Here is a 7,251-nt window from a genome sequence, read left to right on the forward strand (position 1 = left end):
TTAGTAATTTTTAAATATGTGTCCAGAAGGGAAGGTACAAAGAGAATTCATAAGGTATTACTTACTTCGGTGAATTAATCTGACCTTTAGCTCAGTTCAAAAACTGATTCTGCAGCCGGGCGCGGTGGCTCACGCCTGTAATCCCAGCACTTTGGGAGGCCCAGGCGGGTGGATCACGAGGTCAGGAGATCGAGATCATCCTAGCTAACACGGTGAAACTCCGTCTCTACTAAAAATACAAAAAATTCTCCAGGCGTGGTGGTGGGCGCCTGTAGTCCCAGCTACCCGGGAGGCTGAGGCAGGAGAACGGCGTGAGCCCGGGAGGCAGAGCTTGCAGCGAGCCGAGATCACGCCACTGCACTCCAGCCTGCGCAACAGAGCGAGACTCCGTCTCAAAAAACAAACAAACAAACAAAAAACACAACACTGATTTTTACCACACCATGTGTCTGGGCAGTAACTCGGCTCACAAGAAATATACAGGCAAATCAGACAAAAGCAATTCATTCGCATTAAAACTATAATTCACAAGTAGATCAGATACTTACATCCTCTGCCTGGTACATTTTTTCCCTCAAGGAAAGCAGTTAATTGGGTGAATTTATCATCTCAACATTGCTTGATGAACAGCGGCAAAATTAAGAACAAAACTGGCTCCAACGCAGTGGATATGTGCCCACCTTCCCCTTTCTTCAAAATTAAGAAAAAAATAGACTCATTCCTTTATCCAAGAGCAGGAAAAATGAGTGTGGCCACAAAAAAGCCTAGGTTTTTGATTGGGATTTGGGGAAGACAACGGAGAAGGAGGGCACATATTTGTTTTTGTTTTTGTTTTTTTTTTCTTTTATTATTATTATTATTATTATTATACTTTAGGTTTTATGGTACATGTGCGCAATGTGCAGGTAAGTTACATATGTATACATGTGCCATGCTGGTGCGCTGCACCCACCAACTCCTCATCTAGCATTAGGTATATCTCCCAATGCTATCCCTCCCCCCTCCCCCCACCCCACAACAGTCCCCGAAGTGTGATGTTCCCCTTCCTCTGTCCATGTGTTCTCATTGTTCAGTTCCCACCTATGAGTGAGAATATGCGGTGTTTGGTTTTTTGTTCTTGCGATAGTTTACTGAGAATGATGATTTCCAATTTCATCCATGTCCCTACAAAGGATATGAACTCATCATTTTTTATGGCTGCATAGTATTCCATGGTGTATATGTGCCACATTTTCTTAATCCAGTCTATCATTGTTGGACATTTGGGTTGGTTCCAAGTCTTTGCTATTGTGAATAATGCGGCAATAAACATACGTGTGCATGTGTCTTTATAGCAGCATGATTTATAGTCCTTTGGGTATATACCCAGTAATGGGATGGCTGGGTCGAATGGAATTTCTAGTTCTAGATCCCTGAGGAATCGCCACACTGACTTCCACAAGGGTTGAACTAGTTTACAGTCCCACCAACAGTGTAAAAGTGTTCCTATTTCTCCACATCCTCTCCAGCACCTGTTGTTTCCTGACTTTTTAATGATTGCCATTCTAACTGGTGTGAGATGGTATCTCATTGTGGTTTTGATTTGCATTTCTCTGATGGCCAGTGATGGTGAGCATTTTTTCATGTGTTTTTTGGCTGCATAAATGTCTTCTTTTGAGAAGTGTCTGTTCATGTCCTTTGCCCACTTTTTGATGGGGTTGTTTGTTTTTTTCTTGTAAATTTGTTGGAGTTCATTGTAGATTCTGGATATTAGCCCTTTGTCAGATGAGTAGGTTGCGAAAATTTTCTCCCATTTTGTAGGTTGCCTGTTCACTCTGATGGTAGTTTCCTTTGCTGTGCAGAAGGGCACATATTTGTATTCCTTGCTAGTAGATGGGCTTTACCAAGGAAAACTCGTTGTCTTGGAAATTTAGGAGAACTTTTGTAGATTTCAACGTGATTTCTAAAACTAAACTTCTGCCTCCTGGTGGCTCAGACTCTGCTTCTAGCCTGGACAGTCGACAACCAAAGGTGCATCTCCAAAGCCTGCCATTACTGTGTACAGTCTCCCCGGGAGCCTCCCTGCACACATCCACATGTCCACACACCTTCCCTTCCCTCTTTGTCACCCCCTCCCACTGCCCTGCCCCTCCACTTCTCAACACCTCCTTCCTCCACTGCTCTGAGCACTTTCCCTCATGTTGATGGAGTACGGCAGTGGGGAGGATGGAGAAGAGGGTGGAATTGTGGGGGCTGCCGAGAAACTTAGGACACTTGGAGTGTATTTTAAGGCCAGAATCCTGTATTCAGAAATATCCCTTCATGTGCTTCTTTGGCTTCATTAACTGCTGGTAGCAATTGTAACATTTAACAACTCAAAGATTATGACATCAGGCCATCTCCAAAATGCCTGCCTTTGAAAATGGGCAACCAGGGGGAGATTTTGATCCAAGGCACCTCCTCCTCCAAACAGCTGCCACGCTAGATCTCTGACTTTGCCTAGGTCCCATCATATCGAATTCCTCTTTCCCCTTTTAATTAACTCATTCTTTCTTGGTCTATACTTTCATAAAAGGTTAGCATATCTACGTTCTTATTCTTGCTTCTGGCACAAGAAAGATTCTGACTCTCAGGTGTTTTTGTCCAGATTGCATGTACCAGGTTGCATTTCTTCTCTGAACACACAGTCTCGCCAGGTTGTGTCACCTCCTTAAAACAGCTGGGCACAGACACCTTCTGGAAAGTTTTGTGTCCCCTCAGGAGTATGCCCACTCTGATCCGAAGCCTGCTGCTTTAGTTCCTTCTCCCTGCCTCAACCACACTGACTTTAAGGCTCTGGATTATAAATGTAGCTTATTTCAGCTTTAGGGCCTTTGCAATAGGTGTTCCCTCTGCATGGACCACTCTGCTTAAAGATCTTTGCATGCAGAAACCATCACTCAGGTTTTTAGTTTAAATCTCTCCTTCACAGATGAGTGGTGAGTGAGGGAACGAAGCTGCATCTGTATTTACAGCCACTCCCCATCCTCACATTACTGCCTGAGCTCCACCACCTGCCAGATCAGCTGTGGCATTAGATTCTCACAAGAGCACAAACCCTTTTGTGAACTGCACACGTGAGGGATCTAGGTGGCACACTCCTTATGAGAATTTAATGCCTGATGATCTGTCACTGTCTCTCATCACCCCCAGATGGGACTGTCTAGTTGCAGGAAAACAAGCTCAGAAATCCCACTGATTCCACATTATGGTGAGTTGTATAATTATTTCATTATATAATACAATGTAATGATAATAGAAATAAAGTGCACAATAAATGTAATGCACTTGAATCAACCCAAAACCATCCCCCTGCCCCACTCTGCTCTGTAGAAAAACTGTCTTCCATAAATCCACTCCCTGGTTCCAAAATGTTTGGGGACTGCTGCATTGCTGTATCTCCTGGGCTAAGAACAGTGCCTAACACATTCTATTAATTATCTATTGCTGTGTACCAAATTACCCAAACTTTAGCGCTTAAGACAACATTTATTATATCACAGTTTTTGTAGGTTCCAGCTTAGGGTCTCTCATGAGATTGCAGTCAAGATGTCATCTGATGGCTTGACTGGGGCTGGAAGATCTACTTCCAGGATGACTCACTCACAAGGCTTTGGCAGAAAGCCTCAGCAATCGTCTGGCTATTGGCAAGAGGGCTCGGTTGCTCAGCAGCCTTTCTAAAGGGCTACTTGGGTGTCCTCAGGACAGGGCAGGGGTTTTTCCCTCATAGCAAACAAGAGAGAGCAAGACAGAAGCTGCAACGTCTTCTACAGCCCAGTCTAGGGAGGCACATTCTGTCATTTCCACAATATCCTGTTTGATATGGTTTGGCTGTGTCCCCACCCAAATCTCATCTTGAATTGTAGCTCCCCTAATTTCCACGTGTTGTGGGAGGGATCCAGTGGGAGATAATTGAATCACGGGGGCAGTTTCCCCCATACTGTTCTTGTAGTAGTCAATAAGTCTCACCAGATCTGATGGTTTTATAAAGGGAAACCCCCTTCACTTAGATCTCATGCTCTCTCTTGTCTGCTACCATGTAAGACATGTCTTTTGCCTTCCACCATGATTGTGAGGCTTCCCCAGTCATTTGGAACTGTGAGTCCATTAAACCTCTTTTACTTTATAAACTACCCAGTCTCAGGTATGTCTTTATCAGCTAGCTGTGTGAGAACAGACTATTATACTGTTACATGAGGCAGCCCTATGTATTGTGGAAGCAAACTACACATGGGCATAAATACCATCTTCAAGGCAGGCTGCCACACACACTTATAATGGTTGTTCAATAAGTGTATTTTGAGCTAATGAATTGTGTCATAATTTTATAATTCAACTTGTAGAGAGCCATCTTATTTCCAAATGTTTGGGGAAGTTTTACCTTCCCAACTCTACCTTCAGCTGTGTAAAAGTATATCCTATTTCATTTTTCAAATAGGATGTGAGAAACAGCAACCCAGGAATGATATTGTCTTAGTTCAATCTGTGCTGCTATAACAGCATAACACTGACTGGGTAATTTATAATGAACAGAAATTTACTGGCTTAGTTCTGGAAGCTGGAAAGTCCAAACTCAAGGGGCTGGTATCTTGCAAGAGCCTTCTTGCTGTGTCATCCTATGTTGGAAGGGCAAAGTGAAGGCAAGAGAGAAAGAAAGAGATGGAGAGAAAGACGGGGCCGGACCAAACTTGTCCCTCTATAAGGAACCTACCCCCAGAATAACGAATTCACTCGCATGATAATGGCATTGATCCATTCATGAAGAGTGTCCTTCCATGACCCAAATACCTCTCATTAGGTCCCACCTCCCAAAACCACCACACTGGGGATCAAGTTTCCAACGCATGAAATTTAGGAGACGCATTGAAACTATAGAAGATATGGAGGCTATATTTTTATTCACATTTGATTTACTTATAAGGACAACCGGACAAAATATTTTAAATTATTAGGTTGGTACAAAAGTAATTGGCATTTTTTCCATTAAAAGTAAAGGCAAAGACCACAATTATTTTTGCACCAATCTAATAGCAGCTTTTCAGGAAACCTGATCATTGTGGTTGATATATATAGGTAACTTTACTAATAGGAATATTCAATTATTTCCATCTGCGTAGGACTTCCTAGTTTGCAAGGTATCTTTCCATATGACCTCATTTGAACTCATAACAGCTCTGAAAAGAAGATAGGATAGATTTCATTACAACTCTATAGATAAGGACATCTGACCAGGTTCCAATTTCAATGAGAGTCAGAAGCAGGAGTAGAAGTTTGGCTTTCTTATTTCGAGTATCAGGAAAGACTTCAAGAAAGAACTGTGCATAAAGTAGGCTTAGCTATGCAGCAGAAAAGACAATCCCAATATCTCAATGGCTTAAAATAACAGGCGTTTGTTTCTTGCTCTCGTAAGTCCAATGCAGGTGGATTGACTTTCCAAGGCAACTGCCCTTCATACATCAACCAAGTGAAACATCTCTTCCCTCTTGTAGTTGCCCTTTGCTCCTTGGTTGCACACAGGGGAAAGAGTCTTGCAATGAAAATAAAACGCTTTGACCGAGGAATGATATGCATCCTTCTCGTCATAGCTCACAGGCCAGAACTAGTCACGTGGCCCCGCCTGATTGCAAAGGGAAATGGTATTTGTAAGTTTCCTGTGTGCCCAAGGCATGGATGAGCACTAAAACTCTCTCCTATATTGAATAAATTGGATTTGAAGAAGTAGGAAAAGGCCCGTTGAGGGCACTTATGAAAACGATGTAAAGAAACTTACACAGAACACCTAATCTTTTTGAAAGCCTGGTGCTGGAGTCTCTCACAATAGATTTTTATTATTTTATCCTGACAAAAGTCTGGTAAGGTAGACATTATCCCCTTTTTTATAGTTTTTGGTCATTGTAGTTCATGGAGGTTATGTAACCTGCCCCAGAGCTCACATTAAGAAGTGGAGGCAACTCTGATTCTCTTACTCTTCCTTTTCTCCAGCTCTCAATTTCATATAATGATCTTTTCTTCTATCCCATAAGAGATTTAATTTTTAAGAGGAGCTTCTAGGGAGGGATACACAAAGGCTGGCAATGTTTTATTTTTTAAAGCTGGGTGGTGAGCACACAGATATTTGTGTTCTTTTTATGTCTTAAGTATTTCAAAATACAATCTTTTTAAAAGGGGGTTGATAGAACCTGAGAACCAGTGATAAATTCTTCTTAAAAAGAGAAGCATTTTTAATGAATATTGGCAGCCAGAAAGTAGGACATACAGTATTGGTAACATTTATTGCGCCCATACTATGTCCCAGTTTTGGGTTTGTTTGTTTGTTTGTTCCTTGAGACAGGGTCTCACTCTCACCCAGGCTGGAATGCAGTGGTGCAATCATGGCTTACTGTAGCCTTGACTGCCAGGGTTCAAGCCATCCTCACACCTCAGCCTCCAGAGTAGCTGAGACTACAGATGTGCACCACCACACCCAGGTAATTTTTAAATGTTGTGTAAAGATGGGGTCTCACTATGTTGCCCAGGCTGGTCTCAAATTCCTGGCCTCAAGTGATCCTCCTGCCTTAGCCTCCCAAAGTACTGGGATTATAGGCATGAGCCTATTTGTGCCTGGCCAGATAGTTTTAAATAATTTCTTTACATATTTTATCTCATCCTTCCGACAACACTGTGAGATAGATACTATTATTATCCCCATGTTAATACGAGATGAGAAAACTGAAACAAGTACAGATTAAGCATTTTACCTAAATCACACATTTATTAAGGGAAAAACTGGTTTGGAACCAAGCATTCCGGATTCAGGATACATACACATGACTACTATCCTGGAAAACCTCCCCTAAGAGGTGGACGATGAACCAAATATACAGAGGTGGATGAAAATCTTTCGTGCTTCTCCAGCAAAATGCGTGGTACATTCTCTAGACGTTTATGACCAGTTAAACAGGGAATTTAAAATAGTTTTCCCATGACAGAGAAAGACAAAGCGCTGGTGTTCTTCGCAGGAAATTCAAAGAAATATTTAATGCAAGGGCTGACTCCCTTGGACCGGATGAAGGGGAAAAGCAGGTAATAATAGAGGGTTCTATGGATCGCGGAAACTTCCTGGGCAAAGAGGGTGGAGCTGGGGAGGGGTTTAAGAATTCCTGAAGGTCAAGCGATCTAGCCCAGCTGGGGTTTTCTCCTGCTTGGAGAGGGGTGCTATAAAAGCGCAGTTTGGGATTACTACCGTCGCCACTG

General features: G+C 42.5%; 1 protein-coding gene across 4 annotated transcripts in view; it reads right to left on the minus strand.

Moving 5' to 3' along the window:
- RAG1 (recombination activating 1) overlaps positions 1–7,251 on the minus strand; it is a 64,152-nt gene that overhangs the window by 56,809 nt on the left and 92 nt on the right. The window lies entirely within an intron of this gene.

This window comes from Pongo abelii, chromosome 9 (assembly GCF_028885655.2).
Source record: "Pongo abelii isolate AG06213 chromosome 9, NHGRI_mPonAbe1-v2.0_pri, whole genome shotgun sequence".
Lineage (NCBI taxonomy): Eukaryota > Metazoa > Chordata > Mammalia > Primates > Hominidae > Pongo > Pongo abelii.